At 42.0% G+C, this 19,670-nt stretch overlaps 1 pseudogene; it reads right to left on the bottom strand.

Moving 5' to 3' along the window:
• LOC128636039 (cytochrome P450 2A5-like) overlaps positions 1-19,670 on the bottom strand; it is a 125,856-nt pseudogene that overhangs the window by 39,274 nt on the left and 66,912 nt on the right.

The raw sequence follows: 19,670 nt of genomic DNA, 5'->3' as shown, positions 1-19,670 counted from the left end.
CCATTTTTTCCTCATATTTTATAATTTTTTTTATAGTAAATAATAAGATATGATGAAAATAATGGTATCTTTAGAAAGTCCATTTAATGGCGAGAAAAACGGTATATAATATGTGTGGGTACAGTAAGTGAGTAAGAGGAAAATGACAGCTTACAAACACAGCAGAAATTTAAAAATAGCCCATTGAAAAGTGCTCTGGTCACTAACGGCTAGATTTAGAGTTTGGCGTTAGCTGTCAAAACCAACGTTAGAGGCTCCTAACACTGGTTTTGAGCTACCGCAGATCCCCCTACGCCATTTGCGTATCCTATCTTTTCAATGGGATCTTTCTAACGCTGGTATTTAGAGTCTTGGCTGAAGTGAGCATTAGAAATCTAATGACAAAACTCCAGCCGCAGAAAAAAGTCAGGAGTTAAGAGCTTTCTGGGCTAACGCCGGTTCATAAAGCTCTTAACTACTGTGCTCTAGTACACTAACACCCATAAACTACCTATGTACCCCTAAACCGAGGTCCCCCCACTCTCTATTAACATTTTTTAACCCCTAATCTGCCGACTGCACACCGCCGCCACCTACGTTATCCCTATGTACCCCTAATCTGCTGCCCCTAACACCGCCGACCCCTATATTATATTTATTAACCCCTAATCTGCCACCTACCTACACTTATTAACCCCTAATCTGCTGACCGGACCTCGCTGCTACTATAATAATGTATTAACCCCTAATCTGCCTCACTCCCGCCTCAAAAACCCTATAATAAATAGTATTAACCCCTAATCTGCCCTCCCTAACATCGCTGACACCTAACTTCAAGTATTAACCCCTAATCTGCCGACCGGACCTCACCGCGTCCACTACTCTAATAAATGTATTAACCCCTAAAGCTGTCTAACCCTAACACTAACATAAATCTAACGAAATAAATTAACTCTTATTAAATAAATTATTCCTATTTAAAGCTAAATACTTACCTGTAAAATAAAACCTAATATAGCTACAATATAAATTATAATTATATTGTAGCTATTTTAGGATACATATTTATTTTACAGGCAACTTTGTATTTATTTTAACCAGGTACAATAGTTATTAAATAGTTATTAACTATTTAATAGCTACCTAGTTAAAATAATTACAAAATGACCTGTAAAATAAATCCTAACCTAAGTTACAATTAAACCTACCACTACACTATCAATAAATTAATTAAATAAAATACCTACAATTATCTACAATTAAACCTAACACTACACTATCAATAAATTAATTAAATACAATACCTACAAATAAATACAATGAAATAAACTAACTAAAGTACAAAAAAAAAAAGAACTAAGTTACAAAAAATAAAAAAATATTTACAAACATTAGAAAAATATTACAACAATTTTAAACTAATTACACCTACTCTAAGCCCCCTAATAAAATAAGAAAGCCCCCCAAAATAAAAAATACCCTACCCTATTCTAAAATAAAAATAGAAAAGCTCTTTTACCTTACCAGCCCTTAAAAGGGCCTTTTGCGGGGCATGCCCCAAAGAATTCAGCTCTTTTGCCTGTAAAAAAAACCCATACAATACCCCCCCAACATTACAACCCACCACCCACATACCCCTAATCTAACCCAAACCCACTTTAAATAAACCTAACACTAAGCCCCTGAAGATCTCCCCCTACCTTGTCTTCACCACACCGGGTTCACCAATCCGTCCTGGCTCCGATGTCTTCATCCAAGCCCAAGCAGTGGCTGAAGATGTCCATGATCCGGCTGAAGTCTTGATCCAAGCGGGAGCTGAAGAGATCCATGATCCAGCTGAAGTCTTCTATCAAGCGGCATCTTTAATCTTCTTTCTTCCGGATCCATCTTCATCCCGCCGACGCGGAACATCCATCTTCACCGACGACTTCCCGACGAATGACGGTTCCTTTAAGGGACGTCATCCAATAGAATCCTATCAGCCAATCGGAATTCGAGGGACACCATCTTGGATTACGTCCCTTAAATGAACCCTCATTCGTCGGGAAGTCGTCGGTGAAGATGGATGTTCCCCGTCGGCGGGATGAAGATGGATCCGGAAGAAAGAAGATTGAAGATGCCGCTTGATAGAAGACTTCAGCCGGATCATGGACCTCTTCAGCTCCCGCTTGGATCAAGACTTCAGCCGGATCATGGACCTCTTCAGCTCCCGCTTGGATCAAGACTTCAGCCGGATCATGGACCTCTTCAGCTCCCGCTTGGATCAAGACTTCAGCCGGATCATGGACATCTTCAGCCCCCGCTTGGGCTTGGATGAAGACGTCGGAGCCAGGACGGATCGGTAAACCCGGTGTGGTGAAGACAAGGTAGGGAGATCTTCAGGGGCTTAGTGTTAGGTTTATTTAAGGGGGGTTTGGGTTAGATTAGGGGTATGTGGGTGGTGGGTTGTAATGTTGGGGGGGTATTGTATGTTTTTTTTTACAGGCAAAAGAGCTGAATTCTTTGGGGCATGCCCCGCAAAAGGCCCTTTTAAGGGCTGGTAAGGTAAAAGAGCTTTTCTATTTTAATTTTAGAATAGGGTAGGGTATTTTTTTTTATTTTGGGGGGCTTTGTTATTTTATTAGGGGGCTTAGAGTAGGTGTAATTAGTTTAAAATTGTAATATTTTTCTAATGTTTATAAATATTTTTTTATTTTTTGTAACTTAGTTCTTTTTTTTTTTGTACTTTAGTTAGTTTATTTAATTGTATTTATTTGTAGGTATTGTATTTAATTAATTTATTTATAGTGTAGTGTTAGGTTTAATTGTAACTTGGGTTAGGATTTATTTTACAGGTAATTTTGTAATTATTTTAACTAGGTAGCTATTAAATAGTTAATAACTATTTAATAGCTTTTGTACCTGGTTAAAATAAATACAAAGTTACCTGTAAAATAAATATTAATCCTAAAATAGCTACAATATAATTATAATTTATATTGTAGCTATATTAGGGTTTATTTTACAGGTAAGTATTTAGCTTTAAATAGGATTAATTTATTTAATAAGAGTTAATTTATTTCGTTAGATTTAAATTATATTTAATTTAGGGGGGGTTAGGGTTAGACTTAGCTTTAGGGGTTACTACATTTATTAGAGTAGCAGTGAGGTTCGGTCGGCAGATTAGGGGTTAATACTTGAAGTTAGGTGTCAGCGATGTTAGGGAGGGCAGATTAGGGGTTAATACTATTTATTATAGGGTTAGTGAGGCAGATTAGGGGTTAATACATTTATTATAGTAGTGGTGAGGTCCGGTGGGCAGATTAGGGGTTAATAATTGTAGGTAGGTGGCGGCGACGTTGGGGGCGGCAGATTATGGAGTAATAAATATAATATAGGGGTCAGCGGTGTTAGGGGCAGCAGATTAGAGGTTCATAGGTATAACGTAAGTTGCGGCGGTGTACGGAGTGGCGTATTAGGGGTTAAAAAAAATATGCAGGTGTCAGAGATAGCGGGGGCAGCAGATTAGGGGTTAATAAGTGTAAGGTTAGGGGTGTTTAGACTCGGGGTACATGTTAGGGTGTTAGGTGCAGACATAGGAAGTGTTTCCCCATAGGAAACAATGGGGCTGCGTTAGGAGCTGAACGCTACTTTTTTGCAGGTGTTAGGTTTTTTTTCAGCTCAAAATGCCCCATTGTTTTCTATGGGGGAATCGTGCATGAGCGTCCGTAAGCACCGCTGGTATTGAGAGTTGCAGTGGCGGTAAATATGCTCTACGTTTCCTTTTTGGAGCCTAACGCAGCCCTTCTGTGAACTCTAAATACCAGCGGTATTTAAAAGGTGCGGTGGGAAAAAAAGCCAGCGTTAGCTACGCGGGTTGTTACCGACAAAACTCTAAATCTAGCCGTAAGGGATTAAGACACTTTCTATGTGCAATTACTCAAACAAGACACTGTACCACTGCTATTAACATTATGCAAGTCCAACTACAATATGCTGACACCCAATAGACTCCAACGAAATTTCACATAGCCCAAACTTTTTATCTACTCAAAACCCCAATAAAATTAGATTAGAAGGTGGGCCCAATAGAGGAGTAATGCACACCCAATAGGCACCCAGGTATGCCTGGTTTATACCATAGAATACCATAGAATGAACATTCAAGATGTCCTGCTCCTACTATATTCTGCTGCCCTAAGTACAGAGTAAGACCAAAATAACACACCTGAATAATAAACTTAGTCATAAAATATTATTTAAAGGGATATGAAACCCACATCTTCTCTCATGAATCAGATAGAGTATGCAATTTTAAGAAACTTTCTAATTTACTTCTATTATCATTTTTTCTTCGTTCTCTTGGTATCTTTATTTGAAAAAGGCAAAAATGTAAGCTTAGGTGCTGGACCATTTGTTTAAAAGTAGGCTATCTCACCCCTTATAAAAATCTCTTTTATATGCATTTGGTCAGATTAAGGAAATACCTTTACCACTGATAAATATACATTCTTTTTGGTCAAAGAAAGACATATTAAAATGGGGTGCATCACATTTAAAGGAGCAGTCTACACCTTGGTCATCTTAAAGTTTTACCTTAGATTAAGCTGCACATAACCTCCTGCACCTTTTTCTATATCATGCAGCAGGAATGGTAAAAAAGTTATTTTAAAATGAATATTGTTTCTGGCCACTTTAAATTATCTGACAAGCTCCGCCCACTGATGACACCATGATATGGGCTGCATATTGCACCAAATCACAAAAAGGCTCACTAGTTGGATTCAACAGACTGTCAATGCTATTCAGCAGAGTGCCTGGATGCAGGCAAAATCATGAAGTCATCGGTGGGTGGAGTTTGGCAGCAATTTCAAAGTGGACAGAAACAATAGTCATTTTAAAATAACTTTTTACTTTTCCTGCTGCATGATATAGAAAAGGTGCAGGAGGCTATTTGCAGCTTAATCTAAAATAAGACTTTAAGATGACAAAGGTGTAGACTGTCCCTTTAAGACCCTTTAAGTCCCTTTAAATTTTTTTCTTAGGTTTGTTCCCCCCCCCCCCCTAAAATTCTTACGTGTAATGTCTGGGAACTTCAGCAGAAGCAAGAATCCATGCCGTAGTGTTGTACCAACTGTTTCTGTTCCAGCTATAAATAGATTATTGGTATTAACCAGGAAGTTTTTCATGTTGAATTGAGTAGAGGGATTCTCTTTTTCCTGCAAACAAAATATAAAATAGGAGAAACTTACAATTAATTTACTTCAAACTTACTTATGGGTTAGGTAAAGATAACGCTAAAGCAGGATTCAGGGCTGGCTCAACTTAGAAAAGGTGGAACCAAGGGGGTATTTGATAGGAGAGGAACATAGGTAGACTATATTTTTTTAAGAAAAACATATTCTCATGTTAGGTCCATCAACTGATCATCTGCTGATCATTAATGTTTGAGATTGTTTACTATGGTTAGGTTTAGACTTCAGAGGACAGAGAAGTGGGAGGTATCATTTCATTCTTGAACCCAGGCATTGTAATGGAGACAACACTGCTAAGTGGTATTGTAAATTTACTGGTGAACATTTTTTGGAAATGCATTTTTGCTGTAGATTGGTAAGTTATTGCAGAAGCTTATAATGTATTAATATTTGGAGCAATGTCTTACACATCATCCTGGTATGCATGTGGTTATTACTAAAATAAAAATTATTAAGTCTGTTTTCATAGTTTTTGTTTAACTACTTGTGCGCATATATTGTGTAAATGTTTTGAGAGTAGTTAAAAACATCTTGATAATCAACTAAGGCTCAGATTGCCATATCAGGTGTAAACAAGAGTACAATGAAATACTATGTGCTCCTTAAAATCAAGAGTGGGACACATATACAATGACCAACCAAAATGATATATAGGAATATGAATCACACAATATATCTTATATAAACGTAAAATAACCACCATTTCTCTGGCTTCAGTAACGGTACGTGTGGAAAAACAGTTAAGCCCAACAAAAAAGTGTCACAAAACAGATGCAAAAATACATATAACGGTACAGTTATACTCATATTAACACTTCTTATAAAAATTATTTAAAAAAAAAAAAACATATTGCACAAAAAAAGTTATAAGGGTTTAAATATATGAGGTCTCAGGTGTTAGAAAAAAAAAAGGCATTGAGATACATACATATGCATGTGTGTGTACATATGGAATTATGTAATTGCATGTGTATTTATGTATTTACAGACATATATACACATATAAACATACAAATACATATGTATACATATAAAGACATGGGAAGTCACCCCAGAGATATAGTTTCTATATAATTCACTTCCTGAGATATCTTCTTCATAATATATAAATGATATAATTATAAATTCCCACCTGTTTGCTGTTTTGATGCAGGGCTCTAAAAAGGCAAATCACCGGACACAGCATATCTGAGCACGGAAACTCAGCATTGTCCATCTACACCTCCTACCCCTGCTCCCAGTCACTTCACTAATCTAAACATAAAGATTTGTCCATATGTCCACAAGAGCAGTAGCTGCTATAAACTGTTGTAAAGCTCAAAATCCTTAAAGCAAAAACAGACAGCTCATCGGACTAAGAAACTTAAACTTTTTTCAAAAAATATATTAAAAACTGCAGCTTTAATTAAAAAAAAATATATACAAAGATACACAGATCTTCCCAATTAAAAACAACAAATGCTTCATTTAATTATTTTCATCTTGTTCTCTATGGGTTGCTCATATTCATAAACCCATTATATATACATATATATAGATAGTATCACTTCCCACAACCCCCAGTCATTCTCTTTGCCTTCAGTGCAAGGAGGAGGGGATAAAAAACTGGAGGCCCTTTTTAAAGAAAATATATACTCATCGGGGTTACAATGGCAACCAGCGTTGTACATTGCTACTGTAACCAGTGCGGCAGCCTATTGGTTTGATGCTTTGACTGAGTCCTTACAAGCTGATACTCCCTTGGAGGAGATTCAGGATAGAATTATGGCTCTCAAGTTATCCAACTCTTTTATAACTGACGCTTCCTTACAGGTCATTAAGTTGGGAGCCAACATTTCTTGTTTTGCAATTTTAGCGCATAGAGCGCTATGGCTTAAGTCTTGGTCTGCAGACGTCTCTTCTAAATCTAAGCTTTTGGTTATTCCCTACATGGGAAAGACCCTTTTCGGACCAGCATTGGCAAAAATTTTCTCTGATATCATGAGTGGTAAAGGATATTTTCTTCCTAATGGGAAAGAGTCCACAGCCGCATTCATTACTTGTGAGAAATAAGAACCTGGCCACCAGGAGGAGGCAAAGACACATCAGCCAAAGGCACTTCCCCTATCCCCCAGTCATTCTTTGCCTTTGTCCCAGGAGGTTGGCAGAGAAGTGTCAGAGGTTTTATTTTTTAAAGAAAATAATTTTATTGATTTTTACGTAAAGTGTGTCTCTCATGGAGGGTAGGAATCTTTGCAATGGGACAGGAGTTTTAAGTAGTCCTGTTAGTCTCTCAGTGAGGGCCTGGGCGAATGTTAGAGTCCGTAGATGCAGTGGGAGTTTGCGACACGATCCCAACTCATATTAACAGCTCCTCTAGCACTTGGCATTGCCGACCCTTCACTTCGCTACCTGCTGTCTTCTCCCAAGTCCATGGCGGAGGCAATGCTATACTTCCGTCACACTTGAAGGGCTGTGTTCCTGTTCCACAATGTAGATTCCGTTAAGATCATTTCATTTTATGAATATTAATGTTGTTATGTGACAGATAAGTATGGGTCTCAGTGAGACTCCTCTGTTTGGATCTGGGAATCATGGGATAATTCCTTTCTTAGGGGGGATTTGTGAACAGGGTGGGGTTCTTTAATCATGTTTCTTATGTGATTTTCCTGCTTTGTGTATTGGGTATTGGCTCTGGGGCTGAGATGGGAGATTGGCTTGTAGGATTTAGTGGGGCCTAGTTACCGCCTTTTTCTGGCATGCTTTTTTGGACTTTACGGTTCACCTTATGACAAGGCGTTGTTACGCTGGGTTTGTTTCGCTTCCGCATTCCTGACCATGTGGCAACAAAGATTTTCTGCTTCGTTTTGGATCTGGTCAGAGGAGGTGGTGAGTGCCCCAGCCATTGTGGATGTCAGGTGCCGTTCGTTTTTTTTTATATTGTACTAAATTTCTCTCTGAAGCTGAGACTGTCGTTGTTTCTGATTCTGATTCTTCCTCTTGTGAGGAAGGTGCTTTGGCCCCACTGATGCAGGTTTATCAGTCCTGTCTGTCTCTTGTGCCTTCTTAGAGCGCCTGGTTCCTCTGGCTTGGGGAACCAGGGGCCTATTGAGCCATCAGCCTCTGGGGGCTCTGTTCCTTACTCGGCGGATTCCCAACAGCACCCTTCCCCTACATTTGGGGGTAACCCTAATGTTAATTCTCCCTCTGCACAGGGTGGTTTGTTTACCCTGGAGATGGGGGGTCATTTTCGCTTCAATATCTTGATGGCGCTGGTTCACCTGCAGGATCCAGAGGTTTCTGGATGGGTCTATTCAGTTACCTTCGGGGGTGAATATTCTTCTATGTTGCACCTTTTGTTATCGGATAGCACGGCTGCGTGTTCTACTCCCTCATCTTTACGACTTATTGGGGGATCCTCTCCTCTATCAATCGGGGACTGTGTCATCGAATGGTGCTTCGAGCTAGACTATTTGAGAAGTTGATTGTCTCCTGTCGGTCGCTCGTGTCCTTTCCCAGAGTTTTTTTTGGTGGATGCCATCGGGATGCCTTCTTTTCTTTCATCTGGTTAGGATACTTTCTTATTTGATTGAATTTCTGGGATGGACTTGCTTTCTGTTACTTCCTTGGAAGTTGTTCGCGGACTGTTGGGTCCGGAATTTTTGTGCACTTTGTTGTATTGTCAGTGATGCCTGTTGCGCCTGGCTTGTCCGGCGGGACCTTGTGTGTTTTGTTTTATTGTTTGTTTTCACAAACGGCTCTATTCATCTACATTAGGGCCTTCAGGTCCACATACCGGGAGAGATCGGGAATGCCACTCTCTCCCGGGGCTGGGTGGCGGGGCCTTCTCTGCTAGGGCGTTTTTTTTGGCCTTCTTGCTACCCGTTGGGTGGTTTTAGACTCCTTGGGTCTCTGGACCTCGTTTCATTCCACTTTTAATGGATCCTCTTTGTGGATCAGCAGTGGAGTGCTTGTTGGTATGCGAGACATAGCGGGATCATGCCTGCATCTGGCAGCGGTGCTGTGGGGTGACTTGCCATGTGGGGGCCTGTTTGGCCTTTTTCCCTGCTGGAGGCTTCTTCTAGCTGGAATCCGGTTTTATTTGGGTCGCCTTGTTCGCTTCGGTTTTGGTTCTGGGTTGTTCCAGAATTTTCTCCACCCTCTTAGGGTCGGGCGCCGATGTGGGACCCTAGGTTTCTGGATCTCGCTGAGTTTTGCTCTGTGTCTTGGGTTCTATCGCCTTGAGATCGGTTCTACTTTTTTTTTCGAGGACCTCTCCTAGGTCTTGATAGATTTCGCATGGGCTTTTCGGGTTCCTTCCTCGGGTGAGGAGTGTCTGACCAGGAATTTTGGTTGGGGTCTTTTTCTTCAAGTCTCTTTGTGGATCTGAGATTGGGCTGGGGTTTTGGGTGGTGTTGGTATAGTTCTGTCTATGCTTTTCCCATTTTTTTCCCGCTGGCGTTCGGGTTGTGTCTGTCCCCTCCTTATGGCTGCTCAGGGCCTTTGTTTTTCTGTGCGGGAATGTGTTCTAGACTTCCTTTGGGGGTCTGTTGTTCTGGTGCTCTAACCTTGCATCAGCATCCTGTGTAGTGTCTTAGTAGGGTCACTTTGTCTTCAGATCTTCCCCACAGGTACTTGCTGTTGGGCCACAAGATTGCTACCTTTGTTAGTCTCTGCTACTTTGGGGGCTGGCTCATTTTGGGTTAGTTTTGACCCCTATGTCGAGTTTGTGTCCGGGGGGTACAAGGTTTTTTTTCTTTTTTCTTGGGGGTGTGTGTTCCTTTTGTCCCTGCTTCAGGAAAGGAGATGCCCTTGGGAATGAACTTCTGGGTTTGGTGTTCCTCTGATGGTGGGACTCTGCCCGTATTCTGGTCGCACTCTTTCAAAGTGGCTGGTGGTGTTTCCTCCCTCTTGTTCAAGGGGGGGGGGGACTCTGTCCCTGGAATTTTCACTGTCTTTGACAGGTTGGTATTTCCGTGTGTGGGTGGTCCTCGTTGCAGCGGTTCTGCGGTTTTGATGGTTGTCACTGTTTATCTCGGGATCCTAAGCTGTGGTTATGGTCATCTTTTGACTTTTCAGCTGCCTCTGTTTCTTTTGGACAGTGGGTCCCTGTTGAGGTGCTCTCTGAGCTTTCGGGTGGGGGGGGTTGGATCTCTGAATTTTCCCTCCATGGAACTTGGTTTTTGCTGGTTCCTTTTCCTCCGAGCTGCGTGGTTCTCATAGGGAGGTGCCTTGGTCTCTTTTTCGGTTTAAGGCGAACTCCTTGGTTCCCTCCAGCTGGGAATTAGGGCAAGGGTTTATTTCCCTTTATTTGTTGCTGCACTATAGCATGCTACTTAGTCGTCTGTTTTCTGTTCCCAAGATACTTTTTGTTTTCTTTCAGCCTCCAACTTGGAAGTGTTTGGCTGATGATGCTCCTTTTTCTGGCATCTAGTGAGGCTTTCCGGAGTCTCCCGAGCTAGTTTGAGCTGTCTTTTGGAAGACAGGGTTCTGGTTTGCTATCCCTCTACCTTGCTTCTTCCTTTGTGGAGTTGTTGGTCAGGGTTCCCTTATGGGGGCTTGTGTATGGGATCTGCCTTTGGGCAATAGTGTGCTTCGAGTCCTGTTGGCTCAGTGATGTTGCATGTGTTTTTTACCCAGACTTGGGACTGTCGTTTGTGTCCATGGGGCCCTTTTTTCTTCCTGTTTTTTGCTCCCTGCTTTTGGATAAAGTGGGACTTTTTTTTATTTATGGGATGTGGTTCAGTCCTGGTGCCCTCAGATTGGGCAGCCTCTTACCCTCCCGTTTTTGGCATTCAGTGTCCTCTTTGGCTTCGGTATATTTTTCCCACAAGTAATGAATGCGGCTGTAGACTCTTAACCATTAGGAAGAAAAACATAAATTATGCTTACCTGATAATTTAATTTTCTTCTGTGGGAAAGAGTCCACAGCCCCCGTCCGTTTTTGATGCATTTTTTGTGTATAGTCTTCTGGCACCCTTTCATCTTGATATTTCTTCCACTGGTCCTTGTTCCTCAGCAGAATGACTGGGGGATAGGTGAAGTGGGAGGAATATTTAAACCTTTGGCTGGTGTGTCTTTACCTACTCCTGGTGGCCAGGTTCTTATGCGGCTGTGGACTCTTACCCGCGGAAGAAAATGAAATTATCAGGTAAGCATAATTTATGTTTTTCTGCCTCAAGACAAAAAGAATAAATTAAAGGGACGTCAGACCAATTTTCGTTCCTTTCGTAACTTCAGAGGTAAGTCTTCCGCTGCCTCTACCAAGCAGGAATAATCCAAGCCTTCCTGGAAGCCTGGTCAGTCCTGGAATAAGGGGAAGCAATCCAAGAAGCCAGCTGCTGAATCCGTCAGCATGAAGGGATTGCCCCAATCCGGGATTGGATCAAGTGAGGGGCAGACTCTCTCAGTTCTCGCAAGCTTGGGAGCAAGATGTTCCAGAACCATGGGCAGTGGACATAGTGTCCCAGGGGTACAAGTTAGAGTTCAAGACATTTTCTCCCAGGGGAAAGTTCCACCTCTCAAGATTATCTGTAGACCAGATAAAGAAAGGCATTCTTGAAATGTGTACAGGACCTTTCTCTCTTGGGAGTGATAGTTCCTTTTACCAAGTCAGGAACAGGGTCTCGGGTTTTACTCAAACCTGTGTGTGGTTACATAAAAAGAGGGGACTTTTAGGCCCATTCTAGATCTAAACAGATTCCTATGTTGTACTATACAAAACTTGTTCAGTATTTCTCAGAGTAATTCACGAGGATACAAACTCTCTTAATATTTTGCCATATGTGTCAAGAGTTTGTATCCTCGTGAATTACTCTGAGAAATACTGAACAAGTTTTGTATAGTACAACATATTGTATTAGCAATTTCTTAAGAATCATGTATTTTGTTCTTATTCTATTTACACACATGGCTAAATGAAAAAAGAAGTTTAATACATATACTTGTCTTCCCTAGTCTTAGATCTATATTGATAAAAGGTCGGATAGTCAAGAGTTAACTTTTAGATAGGAGGGCAGGTAGTAGCTGTAAGACCGCCCCCAGACAGGTGCACATAAGGTATTTAAGGAGAGTAATGGTATGATATTGTACAGCCTGATGAAGCGGCATTGTAGCCGGGAAACGCGTTGCTGTTTGTTTTATATTTTAATAAACCAGATTTTACTTTTACCTATACCTTTGTGCTCCTGTGTTTTCGAACACCTATTTGCTGACCGTTATCGTATATACACTCCCCTGGTGAGACTGAGCGCTGATTGTTCCAGCTGAGCCCAAGGATATCCTACGGATTGCTACAGCCTACAGCTTATCGGAGCTCCACCAGTGACGTCATCTGCCTGGGGGTGTCTGTCGGCGACTCACAACGGTCCCGACTCGTAGTGAAAGGCACGCTACAATTGTGAGTACCCACTCTATAAAAGGGGGGATTTTTTTCTGCATGGGATTTGTCTTTTCATCCAAACGTTACTGCTTTATGGGTCTGGCGCCTCGATTTCTATCTCATTTCTATCTAGACAAACACTTTCAATTTGTATCGCTTCTATTTGGCCTTGCCACAGCTCCCAGAGTCTTCTCAAAAGGTTCTGGAAGCTCTATTGGCAGTAATCTGGACCCGGGGAATTGCAGTGGCACCTTATCAGGACGACATTCTGGTTCAGGCGCCATCTTTGCAACTAGCAGAATCTCATACAAAGATCTTGTTGATGTTCCTCGGTTGGAAGGTCAATCTGGAGAAAAGTTCTCTTGTTCCGGCTACAAGAGTGATCTTCTTAGGAACCATTATAGATTCTTTATCAATGAAAAAAATTCTGACGAAGGTCAGAAGAGCCAAGATTCTGTCCGCTTGCCTGTCCCTTCAGTCGGTGGCATGACCATCAGTAGCCCAATGCATGAAGGTAATCGGGTTGATGGTGGCTTCCATGGACATAGTCCCTTTTGCTCGGTTCCATTTGAGTGGATTTTAGTGGAACTGGGATTATGCAGATCTATCTCAGAGAATAATTCTGGTTCAATCTACAAGGGACTCCCTACCGTGGTGGCTGTCCCAAGAACATCTGTCCCAGGTCACGTGTTTCCTTCTAAATACAGGGAGAGTCCACAGCTGCATTCATTACTTGTGGGAAATAAAAACCTGGCCAACAGGAGGAGGCAAACACACCCTAGCCAAAGGCTTAAATACCTACCCCACTTCCCTCATCCCTCAGTCATTTTTTGCCTTTCGTCACAGGATGATGGCAGAGAAGTGTTGGAAGATTTGGAGTAGTCTCTTATGGAGGGTAGTACACTTTGAGATGGGACTGGAGTTTTAAGTAGTCTTGTCAGCCTCTCAGTGAGAGCATTGACGAAAGTTAGAGTCTGGAGATGCCAGAGAGTCTTTCTTTGAACCCATCCAGACTTATATTAATAGCTCCTTAAGCAATCAGCGTTGACGAGTTTTGCTGCCTGCTTTCTCACTCAAGTCCATGTCAGAAGCTACAATCTGTCAAACTTGAAGGACCGTGTCATTGTTCCACGGCATAGATTCTGGTAAGATTGTTTCAATTTTATACATATTGCAAACGCTAGAAGACAGGGTCACGGTGTGGTTTCTTTTATCTATATGAAATCAAGGGTTACTATCTCCTGAGGGGGATTATGAACAGTTGGTTTTAATCATATATGCTTTATTTGATTTTATGCTGCTTTATGTATGAGATGGAACATACAGGTTTCACTTTCACTTTGAAGGTTACACAACTTAAAAGCTTGGCACACTTTTTCTCATAGCAGGGACGGTCCTGCATTACTATCTCCTGAGGGGGATTATGAACAGTTGGTTTTAATCATATATGCTTTATTTGATTTTATGCTGCTTTATGTATGAGATGGAACATACAGGTTTCACTTTCACTTTGAAGGTTACACAACTTAAAAGCTTGGCACACTTTTTCTCATAGCAGGGACGGTCCTGCATTGCACACCATGTGACCAGAATGGTCAAGGCTTCCATTTCCTTTATCTTGAACGAGTTACGGAGAGGAGTTTTATTTCTGTTCTGTCTGTGTCATAGGAGGTGGTAAATGCCCCAGCCATTGGGGGTAATAATGTTTGTTTTTTTTAAATTAAAATAAAATAATGCCTGTTCATACTGTGAGGTATCCGTCCTCTCAATTATGTTCCATATGCCTTGATAATGGGATTATATCAAATAAGGTTGACATGTTTGATACCTATCTAACGTCAATATGATCTACAGCCTCAGGACAGGTTTTATTTGCTTGCCTTTGTTGCTAGTAAAACAACATCAGTGCATTCCACCTTAAGAGGAGAAAGGGGAGCGGCTATCAAGGCAGGCGGTGCATGAAGCTGAATGCTGTCAGTGACTGGTGATGAGATAGTGGGATAGGGGCGCAAGCAGTTTTAAACAGGCGCGGGCTTGCTGGGGAGGAGCTGAGGAGGCCATGTGTATGTAGAGGTCCTGAGATGTCAAAGGCAGCACAGAGGTATGTAACGGTTACGGTATATATTTGCCAAGAATTGAATTCCATAGTTTACAGGCACCACATCTACCTCTGGTCTAGATCTCCTGCTCTCGGCACAAGACAAAAAAAGAGGAGAACTGGCCCAGAGGCAGATGCAGTGCCTTGTGAACTATGGAAGTCTCACAACATGGATCCTTTCATCTGCACCAACTTCCCGGAACCCCAGACCCCCTGACTGTGTATAATTTTCCAGAGAGCAGCACCCCGCTCAGTGAACAGATACCCATAACCCACTGTGCACAAGTTGCTAGAGGCGCCCTTTAAGGTAGGTACCGAGCTCATCTGCTCATGATAATGAGGGTTAACCTAACCGTTATGTTGTTAGATAAAACCGCAGCATATTGCTTGCTTAGTACCCTTTTCTGGCACTGGCAGCCAAGTGGTTAGCTATATGTATATGACATTTGCAAGTGCAACAGAAGTAATGTATAGGTGAACAACTGAACAACTAGAGGGAGGTGCGCAAGTAGTGAGAATACTGCAGATTAATAATGTTTGTTTATAGGGAGATTGACAATGCCACGTGATGTATGCAATAGGGGTTATGTGTGATGTCAGGAGCCTGAAGTTGGACATTACTAAATGCTGCTGTTCACTGTGAGACAGATATAATGCACTGAGACCTGTGTATTACACTGTGAGACAGATATAATGTGCTGAGACCTGTGTATTACACTGTGAGACAGATATAATGTGCTGAGACCTGTGTATTACAGTGTGAGACAGATATAATGCACTAATGCCTGTGTATTACACTGTGAGACAGATATAATGTGCTGAGACCTGTGTATTACACTGTTAGACAGATATAATGTGCTGAGACCTGTGTATTACACTGTGAGACAGATATAATGTGCTGAGACCTGTGTATTACACTGTGAGACAGATATAATGTGCTGAGACCTGTGTATTACACTGTGAGACAGATATAATGTGCTGAGACCTGTGTATTACACTGTGAGACAGATATAATGTGCTGAGACCTGTGTATTACACTGTGAGACAGATATAATGTGCTGAGACCTGTGTATTACACTGTGAGACAGATATAATGTGCTGAGACCTGTGTATTACACTGTGAGACAGATATAATGTGCTGAGACCTGTGTATTACACTGTGAGACAGATATAATGTGCTGAGACCTGTGTATTACACTGTGAGACAGATATAATGTGCTGAGACCTGTGTACTACAGTGTGAGACAGATATGCACTGCGACCTGTGTATTACAGTGTGAGACAGATCTAATGTGCTGAGACCTGTGTATTACAGTGTGAGACAGATATAATGCACTGAGACCTGTGTATTACAGTGTGAGACAGATATAATGCACTGAGACCTGTGTACTACAGTGTGAGACAGATATGCACTGAGACCTGTGTATTACAGTGTGAGAAAGATATAATGCTCTGAGACCTGTGTATTACAGTGTGAGACAGATATGCACTGAGACCTGTGTACTACAGTGTGAGACAGATATGCACTGAGACCTGTGTATTACAGTGTGAGACAGATATGCACTGAGACCTGTGTATTACAGTGTGAGATAAATATAATGCACTGAGACCTGTGTATTACACTGTGAGAAAGATATAATGCTCTGAGACCTGTGTATTACACTGTGAGACAGATATAATGTGCTGAGACCTGTGTATTACACTGTGAGACAGATATAATGCACTGAGACCTGTGTATTACACTGTGAGACAGATATAATGTGCTGAGACCTGTGTATTACACTGTGAGAAAGATATAATGCTCTGAGACCTGTGTATTACACTGTGAGACAGATATAATGTGCTGAGACCTGTGTATTACACTGTGAGACAGATATAATGCACTGAGACATTACTAAATGCTGCTGTTCACTGTGAGATAGATATAATGCACTGAGACCTGTGTATTACACTGTGAGACAGATATAATGCACTGAGACCTGTGTATTACACTGTGAGACAGATATAATGTGCTGAGACCTGTGTATTACACTGTGAGACATATATAATGCACTGAGACCTGTGTATTACACTGTGAGACAGATATAATGTGCTGAGACCTGTGTATTACACTGTGAGACAGATATAATGCACTGAGACCTGTATATTACACTGTGAGACAGATATAATGCACTGAAACCTGTGTATTACACTGTGAGACAGATATAATTCCCCCGAGACCTGTGTATTACACTGTGAGACAGATATAATGCACCAAGACCTCTCTATTACACTGTGAGACAGATATAATGCACTGAGACCTGTGTATTACACTGTGAGACAGATATAATGCACCGAGACCTGTGTATTACACTGTGAGACAGATATAATGCACCGAGACCTGTGTATTACACTGTGAGACAGATATAATGCACCGAGACCTGTGTATTACACTGTGAGACAGATATAATGCACTGAGACCTATGTATTACACTGTGAGACATATATAACACACTGAGACCTGTGTATTACACTGTGAGACAGATATATTGCACTGAGACCTGTGTATTACTCTGTGAAACAGATAAAAAAAAAATTTGGTTTTATATCCCTTTAACTAGCAATGGGGATGGTATGTAATCATGGGGGGGGGGGGGGCGGAAAACGGTATCCTCGCCTGTGTGGCCAAAAATCCTAGCACCGGCCCTGGATATAAGGATGGAAACTCTGTTAAAGAGGATGTTTCAACCTATAGAATATTTGCTTTGCTGGTGGCGCTTGTCGCCACAGTTGCTGGAGCAGCTACCTTTTGGCGCAGCTCCTTCACGAAAATGATCGAGGTGGAGAGTCCCTTGACATTTTTCAGGAAAGAATTACGGCCTTCTGGGTTACTAATTCTTTTATCTGTGCTTTTATATGTAGATTAATTAGCCTATGGCAAAGACTTCAGGGTTTCTGTTCAGGCCCGTAGGTGGTCTGAGAGATATAATTTCTAAGTCTAGTCTCTTTCCCTCTCCTTTACGGGAAGGACTTTGTTTGACTATCTCCATGGTTTCAGGGGTCAATGGTGCCTTCATACCGTAAGATAAAAACAATTTTAAGGGACAAAGTTCGTATTTTCGTTCCTTTAGTTTTGATAAAAGCCCAGTGTTAGAGGCCTCCGCTAAGCCAAAGCAAACCAAGAGTTCTTGGAAGCTGGCTCACTCCTGGAATAGATCCAAACAGAACAAGAAACCAGCCAAGACTACGTCCGCATGAAGGGCGGCCCTCGGTCCTATTTTGGATCATGTAGGGGGCAGACTGTCACTCTTTCAGAGGCTTGATTCAGGGACGTGCAGGATGCTTGGGTCCTGGAGGTCATAGCTCAGGATTACAAGATAGGTTTCAAATCTCATCCACCCAGGGGCAGATTCATCCTCTCAACCTGTCTTCAAGACTAGGAAAGAGGAAATCCTTTCTGGAGTGCGTTAGGGATCTGTCCTCCTTTGGAGTCATTCTCCAGTGCCTATCGCAGAGAGAGGTTTGAGATACTATTCAAACTTTTTCGTGGTCCCAAAGAAGGAGGGATCTTTCCATCCAGTTCTGGAGACAATAAGGCCCATCCTTTCCTTCATTCAGGAAGGGCAGTTTATGACCACTATAGATCTGATGGAGGCATTCATTCACCTTCCAATCCACAGGGAACACTTCCAGTTCCTCAGGTTTGAGTTCCTGGACCAGCACTTCAAGTTTATTGCACTTTCATTTGGTCCAGCTACACTCCAAGAATTTTTACGAAGGTTGTAGGGCTCTTCTAGCAGTCGCCAGAACCCGGGGTGTAGCAGTAGCTCCCTACTTGGATGATATTCTGGTACAAGTACCATCGTTTCATCTGGCGGAAGACAATTCGGAATCTCTCCTCTGTTTACCATGGATGAAAGATAAATAGAGAAAGGAGTTCTCTTATTCCAAGCACCAGGGTGGAATTCCTGGGCACTAAAATAGATTCCATAGACATGAGAATATTTCTAACAGACCAGAGAAGTTGCAAACTAGCTTCAACATGTCTTGCCCTCCAGACCTCCTTAAGTCCATCTGTGACTCAGTGTATGGAGGTGATTGTTGTCATGGTGTCCAGCATGAACATTGTTCTCTTTGCCAGGTTCCACCTCAGGCTGTTGTGAATGTGCATGCTGAGACAGTGGAACTGAGATAATTTGGATCTGTCTCAACAGATTTCTCTGGACAACCGGTTGAGAGAATCGCTCTCTTGGTAGCTCTGTCCAGATCACCTGTCCCGAGGGACATCCCGTTTAAGACCATCCTGGATGACTGTGATGACGGACGCAAGTATGTCAGGATTGGGAGCTGTTTGGGATGCCAAGAAGGCGCAGGGCTTGTGGATGCAGGAGGAGAGCTCCCTCCCGTTCAGCATTCTGCTCTGAAGGCTTGGCTCCTACTGGGTTTGTCCCAATTTATCTGATTCCAATCAGACAATTTAACCTCGGTGGCTTACTTCAACCAACAGGGGGGAACGAGAAGCTCAATAGCAATGAGGGTAGTATCTCGGATTCTGGAGTGGATGGAGACCCACAACTGTTCGCTGTCAGTGATCCACATTCCGTTTGTGGACATCAGGGAAGTGGATTTTCTCAGCAGACAATCCTTTCATCCGGGGGAATGGTCTCTCCATCCTGAAGTGTTTGTGGGGATGTGCAAAAGGTGGGGAACGCCAGAGAACTCTAATAGACTCTGTATACATGAAAATCTTCTTGACGGAGGTCAGAAAGCTAAAGATTCTGAATACATGCCGATCCCTTCAGTCCAATCCTCGGCCATCAGTGGCTCAGTGCATGGAGGTAATTGGATTGATGGTGACGGCAATGGACATCATTCCATTAGCTCGTTTTCATCTCAGACCTCTACAACTGAGCATGCTCAGACAGTGGAATGGAGATTATGCAGATTTGTCTCCTCAGATAGATCTGGATCAGGAGACAAGGGACTCTCTTCTTTGGTGGTTGTCGCGGGATCATCTGTC

Source organism: Bombina bombina, chromosome 7, assembly GCF_027579735.1.
Source record: "Bombina bombina isolate aBomBom1 chromosome 7, aBomBom1.pri, whole genome shotgun sequence".
In the NCBI taxonomy this organism is placed as follows: Eukaryota; Metazoa; Chordata; class Amphibia; order Anura; family Bombinatoridae; genus Bombina; species Bombina bombina.
Note: the sequence above shows the minus strand (reverse complement) of the source record. Positions and strands in the feature narration are given on the sequence as shown.